Below are 16,469 nucleotides of genomic sequence, written 5' to 3' on the forward strand. Positions count from 1 at the left end.
AGCCAGGCCCCTTCATCTCCTGCACCAGACTGCAATGCCCCATCGCACCACCTTCTGCCTCTGTTCTCCCCTCCCTTGCACCCTCCCCTCTAACCCTCCTGGAGTTCCAGCAGCAGTGTCTTTACCTGCACAGAGAGCCTGGCCCTCCTTGTCCTGCCAGTTTGCCTTTCCTGCCCTCCAGCACCCCACCAGTCTCTGCTGTACCTAGAGCTCCCCAGCACTGAGTGGTACCTGGAGTGGATGTCAGCCCAGCTGACCCCGGAAATTCCCCATGAGGCCGCGTCCAGTCTTCTCCCACCCCTGAGCCAGCTCAGCAGCCTGAGACAGACTCCCAGTGCAGTGTTCTCGCTTCTCCCCACTCTCGCTGCTTCTCCACCCTCTCGCTGCTTCTCCACCCTCCTCCCTAGCCCACCGCACTCCACACTTGTTTGTATGCAGACACCCTGCTCTGAGCATGTATCCAGACTCTAAGGAATGTCAGCTTGGCCATCACCCCTCCACGCACTCTAGAACTTTCTCTCTGTACAACCTTCCCTGGTGTTGGCTCTAACTGGTTCTTCACACACAGGGGTCTTCTCGGTCCCAGGCGGAAGACAGGCTTCCCCCCGTGGACCCTGATGTTTGTGGGGCACAAGTGCATGTGGAATTCAGGGAGAATGAAAGAGATCTCTAAAGGCGCTATGTGGGACCCGCAGACTCAAAGGGTGTGTGGGGGAGAGTGAGGAGGAGGAGGGGAAGGTGAGATGAGCAGCCACACAGAGGAGGAGGTTGCTTGTGTCAGACGACACAGGATCTGGGAGGGCTGAGCAAGGCTCGGAGGCTTCTCAACTGGGAAAGGCCCAAGCAAGCCAGACTCCCCGAGCTGCCGTTCCTCTGTGAGCCTGCCCCACCGCGGGCCCCTCCCCAGGGCAGCCCTGTCCCTCCTCCCGATTCTTCCTTCTCACCTCACCCTGTTTGTCCCTCTCTCCGTGTGTGTGCGCGCCTCTCTACCTCTCTGTCTGTCTCTCTCTCTCTGTCTGTGTGTCTGTCTGTCCTTGTCTCTCTCTCTCTGTCCATATTTGTCCCTCTGAATCTCTGTGTTTGCCTCTGTTTCTCTCTTTTCTGGTCTCTGTGTCTGTCCCTCTCTCTCTCTCTGCCTCTCCCTGCAGCCCTGAGGCTGGTGATGGGACCAGCTAGCCTATGAAACGTGTGAGAAAAACGTGAGAGAAATCCAGATGTCAGTTCAACACCCTTGATGTTGTAAGATCTAAGGGTACTGGGAATGATGTTCCTCCACAGAACCACCAATGGACATCCTTTTATTGAAGAGCAATGTTAGAAATGACCATAGGTAAAATATGTATGACCAGAAATCTTGTTTTATATCACCAAGTTGAATATGCATCAGCTTGATCCCTTGAAAGCCCACCATGGAACTCACTCCTTCCAGAATGCAAAAGCATCACCCGACTCTCACATCCAGCTTGATGTGACTTGGCCACCTACACACTTGGGACTCTGTCTGGGACTCAGATGGGGCAGCTTCCCCCACACTAGCTAACCCTGCATTTCACTGGGCTTCTTGTCATCTTTTTAAATGATTCTGTTTTATTTGCACAAATCTCCTAGAATTCTTTGTGACAACGAAGAGGGTGAGTAAATACAATCAAGGAGGAACACAGTCTGGAGAGGCTATAAAATCACACTTTTCACGGTGGGTCTCACTTACAAATCTCCAGCCTGGAAGGACGGAAGTTGCCTTGTTCCAGAGGGGCTCTGCCACCATCGTGCAGGCCAGGACAGGGAAGGCAGGGTTTGGGTATACCTCCTGTCCCTGAAAGTATCAGTTATATTCAAACTGTAGTCCACAGACCAGAGCCCATCCATGCATGGTTGTTCATGAAGAAATAAGAACAGAAGTTGAAAATAGGTGTTCAGGAAGAATCATGGCAGTTTAAAAAATGTGTTATGTATTATTTTAGCAGACTTTTAATGTAATTTATAAGAATGGATTAGGAATTTTTGAAACCCCAAACCCAAGTTCTGTAGCTACAACGGGCAGCTTCTGCCATGCCCAAGTCAAAGATCACTCCCCTTGAGGCTCCATCACCCAGCACTTGTCATTTGCATTTTTGAGCCAAGTCTTAGAGTTTGTATTTACCCCTTTCAAGTGCAATTGAAGGACTGGAGCCTCCTGTTGTTGAGAAGTGTTGGGGGAACACCCCACTGCAGTTTGGTGTGTGAGAAGCTGTTGGGCAAGGAGTACTGGACTTCTGTGTGGCTCCAGCAAACCCTGGGAGCAGAGGCTATAGGTAGCCAGAAGGCAGATTTTGGTTCAGTATAGGAAAGGCTTCCTGAGTCTGAGAGTGCTGGTAGTGAGCTGCCCATCCACGAAGGGGCAGAAGAAGAGGCTGAGGAAGGAACAGCCTGCCTTGGTTGGGGGGTGGGGCTTCCCATAGACACTACAGCGGCTGAGAATCCAAGGTTTACAAGACCCAGCTCCTCCCCCTCCCCGCTCAGCACTGCAGTCCTCCTGGTAAGTTCCCTAAACTCCCCTAGGCACAGTTGGGATAGTTCACAGTTACCCAGGGATCAGTGAGCCCAGCCTGGCATGCCTTTGCCCCCCACACTCCGGCAGCATGCCCTCCCCTCCCAGTGCCCCTGCATCCCATCTCACTTCCTGCAGCCTTACTCAGCTGATCCCAGATCTGACTCCTCACTCCCTGCCAGACTGGGCTGGATGCTGTAGGGTAACATGAAGAGGTGGAGAATAAGGCTCTGACTCCGGCCAGGCTGCCTGATCCCTGTGAAACCTGCCCCCCCGACCCCCGCCACCCCTTTGTGGAATTGTCATTAGAACAGCACCTATATCACCAGGCTGTGAGATCCTATGGGGTATGTGTTACTCTTCCCCCCAACCTTGGCCCCTCACCCCCCGTAGCTGTTAGATAAGACTTTGTTGAACAAGTGAATGAAGGAATAAATGGGTGGAATATTTCCTATGAAAAACAGAAACTGCATTGGGTAGCCTGTGCTTGGGGACATGAAAACATAGCTGACTGTTTTCACAACCCCCTCGACTGAACCCCTGGCTCTGGGGCTGGGTCCCCCGCCATGTACCAGGCCAGCTCTGCCTCGGTCTCCCTCCCAGTCTCTCCAGGTGACACCCTGGAGGTGTCTCACACTTTGGTGCTTCCACATTCCTTCCCCGACGAAACGTGCCGCTGCCGCCCAGGGAAGCGGGCAAATGCATGGCCGCGGGCACGGGAGCCTCTGCCCGCCTGCTGGGACTTGCGCAAAGTATGTGTCAGTAATCCCGGCTCGGCCCGGTGGGGCAGGAGAGGGTGCTGGGAGGGCTGCAGGCAGGGCCGCGCAGCCCAGGAGCTGGGAAGAGGTGGCCCCCGACACCAGGGACCCAGGTCTCGGGACGCCCCTCCTCATGGGCCCTCCCATTGCCGAAAGTGCTCCAGCTGCTGGGGAGGGGTCTTCCAGGCGAGAAGGAGAGAGCCAGAAGGCACGTGGGTCCCTCTGGGAGATGTCATAGTGGGTAGGGAGAGAAGGCAAAACATGGAATGCCTTGGGGCAAATGAGCACCCTCGGGGGAGTCTGGGTCCTATGAGCCTCCTGAACAGCTCCATCTAGAAAGGACAGAGCCTACCCATCAAGCTGGGTAGCCATCAACCCACAAGGCAACCAGCCCATATTCAAGGCCTCCAGGCTGAGGATAGGCACCTGGTCCAGTCATGGAGAGGCCCTAACCTTAGAAGACAGCAGTTTAAAATGGGACAGTCACTCTGGAATTCTCATGAGTTACGAGGAAAGTCCATGGGACCAACCACAGTCCTCCTCCGCAGAGGCCCTACAGGCAGAGTGGGCAACCAGGGCCCCCAGATGAGGAATGAGCAGAGATCTGTGCCCTCGAAGGACAAGAGAAAGTGTGGCCGTGCTCTCTGGGGGGGTGGCCCCTTGTGGCCCACATGTGGGAGGCTGGGCAGAAGGAGTGGCAAGCTTCAGCGGGGTACAGAGAGGGCGGCTAGGAGAACTGAGGGCCCAGAGCGCTTCCTGGAGAGGTGACCCTGGGTGCTGTGTGGATAGAATGTGCCCCACCCACCCCCAAGGAGTGGATGAACCCGCCATGCCTATGACTCACTTCCGCTCCAGAAGCCTCTGATAGAATGTGGCCCACCACCTCCTTGGACAGATGGAGAAACTGAGCCCCAGGAAAGAAGGGCAAGAACAGTTCATTCAGTGAATAACAAGAGGTGGTGATCACATCCTTTCCCCTAGACCCAGCCAAGCCCTCCTCCCCACAGGGCCCTTCTCTCTTTGAGAACTGCTGTGAGGCCCCAGCTCTCAGCACACAGCCATGGCAAGGGCAGAGCTGTGCCCACAGTGCACAGGTACCCTGTGTTTGCTGATCTTGCAAAAAGAAATCAAACCAGAACTTTAGAGAGCTGAGAGCCTGTGACTCCATTCTGAGCTGTCAGCTAATGGTGCACAAGCATTTAGGCGCTCTGATTGAGGGTCCACCCCCAAAGGACCCAGGCAGGGGCAGCGGGCAGAGGGGGTGTGCTCCAGGTCCTGCCTTTGCCCTCAGCCTCTATCCATGAGACGTGGCTTCTGTCCTCGGGTCTCACCGCACATTTACAGTAAACTCCACTTGAGTGAAGGCGATCAGCCCAGGGGAGCAAAGCTGGCCCAGACGGGGTCCTGAGTGGCCTCCTTCCCCTACAAGTCACAGCCAGTGCCTCTCCTCTATCTTGAGTAAGACTGTCTGGCAACGCGCCTGGCCCTTCAACAGTGCAACTGTGCAGTCCTCAACAGGAGCAAACAGGGGCAGAGGGAGAAAAACCATTAGTGCTTTTCGGCGGCAGGCGTGGCTCACCTGGCCCCATCCATAGGCTGGAACTGGAGTCTAGGGGCCACTTTGCAAACTGCACAAGTGTGTGCTCTGGGTTGAAAATGATGCTCTCACCCGCAAACAACTTATTACTAAAAATTAACCAAATAGTAGCATTCAGAAAACCCTGGAAAACAAACAAGCTCTTCATCTTACCAACTTAATACAGGCATTTCCTCACTTTAGGTTCTTCTCATTTCGCTTACACATTTTTCATGATCATAATAACAGAGTGCAGAGAAGACTATGTTCTGTTTTTTAAAGCTTACCATCTTCCACTAAACGTTTTGCGTTTGTGGGACCTTCTCAGCGGTGGTGCTAGCAGCTCTTCGGGCTTGTGGTGTGGGTGCGCTGTAATCTCCTTGCCTGACCGTTGCCCCTTTCTGCTGTATGGGTGGCCCTGCAAGGAGAATCTCTCCCGAACGGGAACCTAGGGTAGAGGCTCAGGCCTCAGAGAGGGATCCTCCCCATATCTGCGGGGAAGGGATGCATTCAGTTTGGGACAGTCTGATTTTGAGGGGCCTTTGGGACAGCAGATGGGCATTTAAGATTCCAGCTCCCAGCCAGGGGGTGGCTGACAGTGGGGATGCAGGCACTTCAGGGTTGGCAGTAAGAAGGGAAATGGAACAGATTCCTCCTGGGTGAATCATGGTGGCCAGGTGCCGGGTGAAGGAAATGGGCGCAGTAAGTGCAGACTAGCGGGGCCCTCATGCCCTGCTGGTTCCCAGGAGGAGGGCAGCGCACCCTCTCCTGTCTGGCTTTCCCTGGGGCCGCAGGACACAGGTTTTGTCCATCAGGGCAGGGCCGTTGACACCTGAAGTCATCATTGGCTAGAACATCCTGCGCTGGCAATGGCCGTGAGGAGGAAGAGATCGCGCAAGACAAGGTCAGGACCTCATAATGACCTAGATACACGGGCCAGAGGGTAAATGAGGGGGAGACTGAAAAATTAACCTGAAGCCCCAGACACCCAGGTAAGAACTCAGAGTGGGTTCCTGGGAGATTAATGAGATCTCGTCCATGCTTGTGACCCCTCCAGAGAGCCCCTCTCAGCAAGACCCTAAGTTTGCCTCCTCTGGGTTTGGAAAATTCTGAAGGAGATGGGAATACCAGACCACCTGACCTGCCTCTTGAGAAATCTGTACGCAGGTCAGAAAGCAACAGTGAGAACTGGACATGGAATAACAGACTGGTTCCAAATAGGAAAAGGAGTACGTCAAGGCTGTATATTGTTACCCTGCTTATTTAACTTATATGCAGAATACATCATGAGAAACGCTGGGCTGGAGGAAGCACAAGCTGGAATCAAGATTGCCGGGAGAAATATCAATAACCTCAGATATGCAGATGACACCACCCTTATGGCAGAAAGTGAAGAGAAGCTAAAAAGCCTCCTGATGAAAGTGAAAGAGGAGAGTGAAAAAGTTGGCTTAAAGCTCAACATTCAGAAAACTAAGATCATGGCATCCAGTCTCATCACTCCATAGCAAATAGATGGGGAAACAATGGAAACAGTGTCAGACTTTATTTTTCTGGGCTCCAAAATCACTGTAGATGGTGACTGCAGCCATGAGATAAAAAGACGCTTACTCCTTGGAAAAAAAGCTATGACCAACTTAGACAGGATATTAAAAAGCAGAGACATTACTTTGCCAACAAAGGTCCGTCTAGTCAATGCTATGGTTTTTCCAGTAGTCATGTATGGATGTGAGAGTTGGACTATAAAGAAAGCTGAGTACCGAAGAATTGATGCTTTTGAACTGTGGTGTTGGAGAAGACTCTTGAGAGTCGCTTGACTATCAAGGAGATCCAACCAGTCCATCCTAAAGGAAATCAGTCCTGAATATTCATTGGAAGGACTGATGCTGAAGCTGAAACTCCAATACTTTGGCCACCTGATGTGAAGAGCTGACTCATTGGAAAAGACCCTGATGCTGGGAAAGATTGAAGGCAGGAACAGAAGGGGACAACAGAGGATGAGATGCTTGGATGGCATCACCAACTTAATGGACATGAGTTTGAGTGAACTCCGAGAGTTGGTGATGGACAGGGAGGCCTTGTGTGCTGCAGTCCATGGGGTCGCAAAGAGACGGACATGACTGAGCGACTGAACTGGACTGAACTGGGTTTGGAAATGGGCAGTCAGTGCCCGGCCTCAACATCATCTTTCCCACCACAGCATTTCAGGAATGGTCACCGTTGTTGCTTCCTTCTTCTGTCACCACCTGGCTCTTTTTAGGATCCTCACTACTCCCAGATGAGAGTTGGGGTCTGGCTCCTGGTGATCTCACTTATGGCAGGCTCTGCGATACTAGGCTGGAGAGAAGCAAGTGGCCAGCCCCATGGAGACAGATGGGGCTCTGGAGGGCGGGGACACACTTCCTGGCCCCACTCCTGAGCCTGGCTGAGCGTGCTCTCCCCTGCCACTATAACGGAACTCATGCTCTCAGAGAGCAGCCCTAGAAGTTGCTGGAAGCCTTGGGATTTAGAAGCAAAAATCAAAGGGAAGCTTGACTGCCAGACCACAGGGTTTGGATTTGAAGCCTCAGGAGGCTCCCTGGACTCAAAGTCCCAGGACTCAAAGTTAGGCTCACCTTCAGTGATCCCAGAATCAGTGGTTTTCAAACACGAGTAAGAGAGAGAAGCCCCTAAAGGGCCTGTCAAAGAAGGGCACTGGCCCCAAGGCTCTGATTCAGCAGGTCCAGGGCAGCACTGCCGGAGAGCTTGCACTTCTGACAGGTTCCGTGGCGCACATACTGCCAGCCCAGGGCCACTCTAAGAGTGCCCAGCTCTGCCTCCAGCTGCCTACTGTGTTGGCTGGTAAACCAAGGTGCAAAGGCCACAGCAACAGGCAGAGCGGACCAGCCAGGGGGCAGATGGGAGCCACCACACACGTTGCCCCTCAGTGACTGTTTCATGCTAGAAACAGTGTCATATCAAATGCAGGAGTCCCACAGTGTTCTGTGTCTTTGGGATTAGTGGTTTCTGAGTGGGGTTTGTTCATAAATATGACATTTACCTTACTCTCTGTCATAAACTGCATGTCCATATTCCCCAGATTTATATGTTGATCCCCCAAGCCCTCAGTGTGATGGTATCAGGAGGGAGGGAGGGCCTCTGGGAGGTAACTGGGGTTAGATGAGGTCATGAAGGTGGAGTCCCCATGATGGAAATAGTTTCCTTAAAAGAAGAAGACAAGACATCAGAGTTCTCTGTCTGCTGTATGAGGGCACAGCAAGAAGCTGGCCATCTGTGAACCCGGAGCCCCTCGCCAGAACCTCATCATGTTCACACCCTCACCTGAGGGCTGTGAGAAACGAATGTTCACTGTTTCAGCCACCCAGTCTATGCTCTTTGTTGTGGTGGCCCACGCTCACCAAGATAACGGTTCATAAATGTTATCTTGCATGTACTGGTATTTAATATGTTTTAAGAGCGTAATAGCATACTGGAAAGGGGAAACCAATGTGCCAAAACCCCATCCTGCCAAATTAACTCACTGATGTTGGTCAGCTGTCTTTCTCTACCCCCAGCTTCTTGGTCCAGGAGATTCCCTGGGGTTCCACTGACCAGGTTGCATAGGTTGGAGAGACTCATATAGTAGGCAGGGCTAGGCACAGGACCACACAAGTGATGCTGGTGGGATAGGTGGGCCAGATAAGCAGCTTGGCTTATGGAGGAAGAAAAGATTCCAGGGGCTTGAAAAGAAGAAGTAATCAGCCTCCAGGAGAGTGGTAGTGGGTCTCTGAGGAGGGGTGGTGTTGGGGACAGAGGCAGAGAAAGGGGAGGAAGGGAAGAGCTGTCTAAAGGTTGTGGTGACCAGCCCTTGAAGGCGGCAGTGGCTTGAATCTGGAGGGGCCGCCTCCCTGTGAGGTTCTGTTCCTCCTGGCCTGCGCAGCTTTGAGGGCAAGAGAAAAGAGCCAGCGTGAGCAGAGGAGACAGATGGGGAATATTTAGTCTTTGCTGAGTAACAAACGACCAGAGTTACGGCTTCACACAGCATCTGTGCGTTAGTTCACAGCTCTGCAGGTCAGAGATCTTGGTGGTTTGCCTGGGTTTTCTACTCCTAGTGTCTAGAGGCCAAAATCAAAGTGTTGGCCAATCTAGCAACAAACATTCTCCCGACCTCACCCAGCTGTCAAATTCTGGTCCGTGCGGTCTCCATGTTCTTGCAGCTGTCTGCCAGGGTGGTTCTCAGCTCCTCGAGGCGACTTTCTGGTCTCGGATTGCAGCACCTTCATCTCAGAGCCAGCAACAGCTTCAGACGCTGTTGATGTCTCTGACTTCTGCTACCAGGTGAAGGCTCTGCTTTGAAAGCATGCTTGTGGTTAGATAAACCCGGATTGGTGGCCCTGATTTGTGTCTGCTTTCCACTGCATGTCTTGCAGATAGAGTAAGTGTACTCTGTCTGTATTCACAGTCCCAGGCAGGAAGGTGGGCACTCTTAAGGCCTTGTGAGCATCTGGACTTGCTGGGTAGGAGAGCAGGAGAGCAACCACCTCCTTCAAGGTGTGCACAGCCGCTCTCTGTCCCATCCCCTCAAACCACGTGGGTGTGTGCTAAGTGGCTTCATTCATGTCCAAGTCTTTGTGACCCTGTGGACCATAGCCCACCAGGCTCCTCTGTCCAGGGGATTCTTCAGGCAAGAATACTGGAGTGGGTTGCCATGCCCCCCTCCAGGGGATCTTCCTGACCCAGGGATCGAACCCATGTCTCTTATGTCTCCTGTGTTTGCAGACAGGGTCTTTACCACTAACACCACCTGAGAAGCTCAAACCACATGTCCCTTCCCAAATGCTCCTGAGCTATCTCCCTCTGGGTGCCAGTCTGCTGGGACAAGAAAATAACATCTTTATTTGTACCCACCACTAATTGCACTCAAACTCACCTTCAGTTATGAATGGAGGTGACAAACTGCAACAGCCTTTGTGGTTTTCTGAGATGCTATCACCAGGGGAAAGCAGATACTTTCATCTCAGAAGATGGCGGCAGTTGGTGCAGAGATTACAACATGTCGTTGAGCCCTCAGCCCACCATGTAGGCTCAGTAAAGAAACTCATGGTCCTGAATCACAAGCTTGTTCCCTGTCATTGTAACCTGATGTCAGTCTGCTTGTTTGCTTGTAACTGTTTCTTTCTTCTCCACCTGGCTCTGGGATGAATGCTTGACTCTAGAGCAGAGAGTTTCTACAGGCCAAACCTGCTTCCCCAAGTGCCTACATCTCACATAGTCGGTTTGTTTATCAGGATGGAGACCTTGCTAGGGCACAGCCAGACACAGGCTGACTCTGGCAGTCTCTCCATGGACATCCTTCTCTAGTCCAGGGCCTGATGCAGGAGTCCCGGCTGCATTTGCTGTTACTGCCTTTTGTGTGCTCTGAGAGCTTGGGGAGCACAGAGCACCGAGGTGGCAGCGCCCTGCAGTAGCAGCACTCTTCAGCTGACAGCATCCCTCTCCCACTAGTCTCTAGTTCCTGGAGAGACCCTTAAATGGGACAGTGCATGGTTGTTCCTGGGGTCTGGGGCCCAGAGTCCTGGTGGATGCTGCTCCCCACCAACCTGTCCAGCTCCCAGCCCCAGGTCAATGCACCTTCCACCTCCTCCCAGAAGATTAGGGGAGGAAGGAGTTACAAATCTTCATCTTCCAAGTATTAAGTGACTGAGGGTACCTACCTCCTCCTCAGATTAGAAATTTGAATCTTGGGAGCGTTGAGAAGATAGCACATGTCCAGTCTGGAGTTTTCTTCCAGCTTTAAGGAGATATAGTTGACATATAACATTGTGTAAGGTTAGGGTGTACGATGCAATTATCTGATGTATGTCCGTGTAATAATGATGTATATATTGCAAAATGATTACCACAGTAAGGTTAGTGAATACACGTTGGATATTCAGTATAAGTTTTTATGAACCAATTTATCCTTGAAGGCTCACCCAAAATTCAGTGGCATCAGTTGGGCCCCTGTGACCCTTCTCTGCCCCCTTTCTCCCACACACAGACTCCTCCCATGTCTGACAGGACCCCCCAACTTTCTGCCCTACATGGGCAGGGTCTGCATCACCAGGATTCTCTTGGTTGCCCAGCTCTGGGACAGAGGAATCTTTCTGGAAATAATCCAAGGAATTTAAGGGGCCATCAGGTCTAGGGTGGGTGGAAGAGGGATCCAGCTGGGATTGGTGGAGGCCAGAACAGGGGCGTGGCCTCTGGGCTAGGAGCTGGCTGCCAGCACTCTGGCCTTGCTTGAGGAGTGGTAATATGGGTCCTGAATGGGAAGAGGGCCCGGAGAAGGCAGGTGCGGGGCGCTAACTCAGCACCGCAAGCTTGGGACGAGCCTGGGGAGAAGCCGTGACCTCAGGAGCCCCACTCTGCTTTCCCCTGGCAGGATGGGGAGAGGTGGGGAGCGCCCAGGTGGGGACAGGCTGTGGGCTTTGGGGATGGGCAGCTCACCCCTGCCCACAGTGTGCCCCGGCATCTGACAGGGGGACAAGCAGCGTGGGACTGGTGAGGACAGAGAGAGATAGAGTCCGCTTTTTTTTTTTGTCTGAATTAAGTGGCCCTTTGTTTTTCCACTTGTTCTGAGTCTCCAAGTACATAAAACCAGTAAAAAGAAATCCACTCAGAAATCAATTGAGTGGATTTTCCTTCTGACAGACCCTCTTCATCCCTTCTCCAGTTTGAGCCCGGCTGCCAGCAACGGAAGAGAAGGAGAGAACCCCACGAACCTCAGGAGCCAGCCCCCTTCAGAAAGGCTCCAAGACCAGAGCCACGAAGGGCAAACCCTACCCTAATGCTCCATCAGGAAATGTTCAAACATCCAAAAAGATGCAGGGCTTGAACAAAGAACATCATACACTGGGTCATGCACATTCTGCTTGACCCAGTGTGTTCCATGCCTCACCATCCCTTCTATTCACCCACCTATTCACTGTGTGTTTTTATGAGACCTCAATCCACTCTTTCGCTGAAGACTTTGGCTGGCTCATCATTAACTAGAGTTCAACATTTGTTTGCAAATCACATCCCACGTGGAGCGTCAAAATGTGGAAGACATGGGTGCAAACCATCCTGAATCACAGAGTGGAAGAGCCAGAGGTGAGCAGGGCAGCCTCACCTGGAGGGACAGCTCGTTCCTGCTTAAAAAATCCCTGGTGGTCCAATGGTTAAAAACCCACCTTGCAATGCAGGCGACACCAGTTCAATCCCCGGTCCAGGAGGATCCCACATGCTGCGGAGCAGATAGACTGTTGCACCACAACTGCTGAGCCAGCACTCTAGAGCTCACGAGCGCAACTAAGGAAGCCTGCTCACCCTGGAGCCCACGCTCTGCAGCAAGAGAAGCCACTGCAGTGGGAACCCCACGCGCTGTAACTAGACAGTAGCCCCCATGCGCTGCAACTAGAGAAAGCCCGCTCAGAACAACGAAGACCCAGCACAACCAAAGATAAAGTAAAAGAAAGTGGAGTTGCTCAGTCGTGTCCGACTCTTTGCAACCCGATGGACTGTAGCCTACCAGGCTCCTCCGTCCATGGGATTTTCCAGGCAAAAATACTGGAGTGAGGTGCCAGGGTCACTGTGAGAGGTACCACACGCTGGAAACGGATGGCCAACCTGAGCCACGCGCAGTCAGAGCCAGCCACATATGCCGACATAGGCAGAGTGGTCACCGGGGCCAAGACAGGGATGTCTCAGTGGGTGAGAAGGGACAGAAATTGGCTGAACTAAGTTGGGGAGATGATGGAGGTGACAGTGTTCTGAAAGAGAACTGAGGTCCGGAGTGTTTCACCCTCTGATTTATAAGTGAGAAGTGAAAGGAACCATTAGTTGTTCAGTCATGTCTGACTCTTTGTGATCCCACGGACTCTAGCTCGCCAGGCTCCTCTGTCCATGGGTCTCCAGGCAAGAATACTGGAGTGGGTTGCCATTCCCTTCTCTCGGGGACCTTTCCAACCCAGGAATCGAGCCCAGGTCTCCTGCATTGCTGGTGGATTCTTTACCGCCTTAGCCACCAGGGAAGTGGGAGGTTATCCGCAAAAGCTCAGAGGGAGAGTGGCAGAAGGCATGCAGGTTAGACACAGTCTACCTCACCTGCTGACCCTCACCAACCCATCCTGGACATCTGAACTCAGCCTGGAGTGGGCAGAGCTGGCCCATGCTCTCCACCCTGAAGTCCTTACCCTGCCCACTGGGTGCCTTCAAGAGCAGAGACTGCTGACCCTGGCCTGCATGCCACCTCTCAGTCCAAGTGCCAGCTCCCCCCATCCTCCCATCTGTGCATCCAGCCCATGCTGGTCCATCAGGAAGCCAAACACCTCGGTCAGCACAGGGGTCCCAGAGAGACAGCAGCAGCCCCTGCAGTCTCCGCTCAGAGCCGTCTGTGCAGGACAGCGAGGCTCAGACTGCAGAATACTGCCTAGACAGGAGAGACCTCACAGCTGGATGAGAAAAGAGGGCTGCCCTTCCTGAAAACCTTGGGGTCCCAGACCCTGGGGTGGATGTGGGAGAAAGCTGGGGAGGGTCAGGCCTCAGGAACCTAGGATTCAGTAGGCTTTGCAGGGAATGAAGGAAGAAGTGAGGGAACAAGCCAGCCCCACAGTTGGAATGCTACTCCAGGAATACAGACTCAGGCAGGGCCATGGGGATGTCTGTGACATCTGCTGTGAGGTCATGGCTGGGTTTTGGCTCATCAAGGCACGAGGATGTACAGGATGGAGACTGCACCCAGGAAGGGGTGTCAGATTAGGGCACAGATGTGAGAGGGACCCAGGAGACCCAGAGTCTGGTTTGGAGGCTTCAGGTTTTCCCTAGAAATGGAGGCGCTAGCACCATGAAAAGAAGTCTCAGCTCTTCTTGAGCATGTGGATGCATGGTGTCATGGACACTCACCGGGGAAAGATAGGTTTTAACTCATGAGAGATGCACTTGATCAGGAAGGAAGAGCAAGCCGAAGATAGAGGTTGCCCAGAAATGGTGGGCAGAATGGGCACAGGATGAGAGGATGCCAAACTGGGGAAACCCTGTGTTCAGGACTTCAAGAAGTTGCCCTCTCCTCAGCCAGCTAGCTGAATACAGAGCTACATAAGTGCTGCAGTGGGGAGGTGTAGTGGGTGACGCTCACACAGGACAGCAGGGGGATTGTGGGAGAAAAAAGGGACTCTGTGTGGCTGCAGAGTTCTGTCTCAGTCTCTGTGGGGTCCCTGGGTCCTGGTGCACACAAGGTTTGTTTGAGGCCTCTGAGCGTCTCTTGGGAATGGGGTTTGATTCTGAACATGAATTCGGCTCTCCTACCATCTTGCTGGGGCTTCTCCTTTGCCCTTGGGTGTGGGGTATCTCCTACCCTGCGTGGGATATTCTCCTTCAAGAATACACAGAACTATACAAAAAAGATCTTCACGACCCAGATAACCATGATGATATGATCGCTCACCTAGAGCCAGACATCCTGGAATGTGAAGTCAAGTGGGCCTTAGGAAGCATCACTACGAACAAAGCTAGTGGAGGTGATGGAATTCCAGTTGAGATATTTCAAATCCTGAAAGATGATGCTGGGAAAGTGCTGCACTCAATATGCCAGCAAATTTGGAAAACTCAGCAGTGGCCACAGGACTGGAAAAGGTCAGTTTTCATTCCAGTCCCAAAGAAAGACAATGCCAAAGAATACTCAAACTATCACACAATTGTACACATTCACACGCTAATAAAGTAATGCTCAGCAAGTGCGCTCTGTGGCCCCGCGGATCGGTCTCTTTCTTCAACAGTGCTTAGACGGAACAGACCCAGGGACACCCCTTGCTCCAGCCTCCGACAGCCCTCCAACCTATTTTCCAGTTGCAGCCTCCAGAGTCAGCCACTCAGCTGTCTGCGATCACCGGGACCAGCCACCATTTATTAACTCCTTATTATTACCGACCAATCATGAGCTCCCAGATTCGTCAGAATTATTATACCGAGGTGGAGGCCGCCGTCAACCGCTTGGTTAACATGCAACTGCGGGCCTCCTACACCTACCTCTCTCTGGGCTTCTATTTCAACCATGACGATGTGGCCCTGGAGCGTGTGGGTCACTTTTTTCGCGAACTGACCAAGGAGAAGCGCAAGGGTGCGGAGCGTCTCTTGAAACTGCAAAACCAGCGTGGCGGCCACGCCCTCTTCCTGGACGTGCAGACTCCATCTCAAGATGAGTGGGGTAAAGCCCAGGACGCCATGGAAGCCGCCCTTCTCGTAGAGAAGAACTTGAATCAAGCCCTGTTGGATCTGCATGCCTGGCTTCTGCCCGCGGAGACCCCCACATCTGTGACTTCCTGGAGAACCACTTCCTAGATGAGGAAGTGAAACTCATCAAGAAGTCGGGTGACCACCTGACCAACCTCCGCAGGCTGGCTGGTCCCCAGGCTGGGTTGGGCGAGTATCTCTTCGAAAGGCTCACCCTCAAGCACGACTAGGAGCTTCTGGAGACCAGTGGCCGTTGAAGAACCCACCTCACATCAGGGCTGCCTGAACCCCCTCTCTGCAGCCACTAGGCAGCTTTTTAACACCCTGGAGCCCTCTCTCAAGCCTTGGACCAAATGGAAACAATAAAGCTTTTTGCAGCAAAAAAAAAAAAAAAAAAGTAAAGTAATGCTCAAAATTCTCCAAGCCAGGCTTCAACAGTATGTGAACCATGAACTTCCGAATAGTCAAGCTGGTTTTAGAAAAGGCAGAGGAACCAGAGATCAAATTGCCAATATTCGTTAGATTATTGAAAAAGCAAGAGAGTTCCAGAAAAACATCTATTTCTGCTTTATTGACTATGCCACCTTTGACTATGTGGATCACCACAAACTGGAAAATTCTCAAAGAAATGGGAATACCAGACCACCTGACCTGCCTCTTGAGAAATCAGAGGTCAGGAAGCAACAGTTGAAACTGGACATGGAACAACAGACTGATTCCAAATAGGGAAGGGAGTACATCAAGGCTGTATATTGTCACCTTGCTTATTTAATTTATATGCAGAGTACATCATGAGAAATGCTGGGCTGGATGAAGCACAAGCTGGAATCAAGATTGCCGGGAGAAATATCAATAACCTCAGATATGCAAATGATACCACCCTTATGGCAGAAAGTGAAGAAGAACTAAAGAACCTCTTGATGAAAGTGAAAGAGGAGAGTGAAAAAGTTGGCTTAAAGCTCAACATTCAGAAAACTAAGATCATGGCATCTGGTCCCATCATTTCATGGGAAATAGATGGGGAAACACCAGAAACAGTGTCAGACTTTGTCTTTTTGGGTTCCAAAATCACTGTAGATGGTGACTGAAGCCATGAAATAAAAAGATGCTTACTCCTTGGAAGAAAGGCTATGACCAACCTAGACAGGATATTAAAAAGCAGAGACATTACTTTGCCAACAAAGGTCCGTCTAGTCAAGGCTATGGTCTTTCCAGTGGTCATGTAGGGATGTGAGAGTTGGATTATAAAGAAAGCTGAGTGCTGAAGAACTGATGCTTTTGAACTGTGGTGTTGGAGAAGACTCTTGAGAGTCCCTTTGACTTCAAGGAGATCCAACCAGTCCATCCTAAAGGAAATCAGCCCTGAATATTCATTGGAAGG

General features: G+C 52.0%; 1 pseudogene; it reads left to right on the forward strand.

The window, feature by feature from the left end:
• Positions 1-14,730: 14,730 nt before the first annotated feature.
• On the forward strand, positions 14,731-15,485 carry LOC120864333 (annotated as a pseudogene).
• The last annotated feature ends 984 nt before the right edge of the window (positions 15,486-16,469 follow it).

The sequence above is a fragment of the Oryx dammah genome, unplaced genomic scaffold, assembly GCF_014754425.2.
Source record: "Oryx dammah isolate SB20612 unplaced genomic scaffold, SCBI_Odam_1.1 HiC_scaffold_5, whole genome shotgun sequence".
Classification (NCBI taxonomy): domain Eukaryota; kingdom Metazoa; phylum Chordata; class Mammalia; order Artiodactyla; family Bovidae; genus Oryx; species Oryx dammah.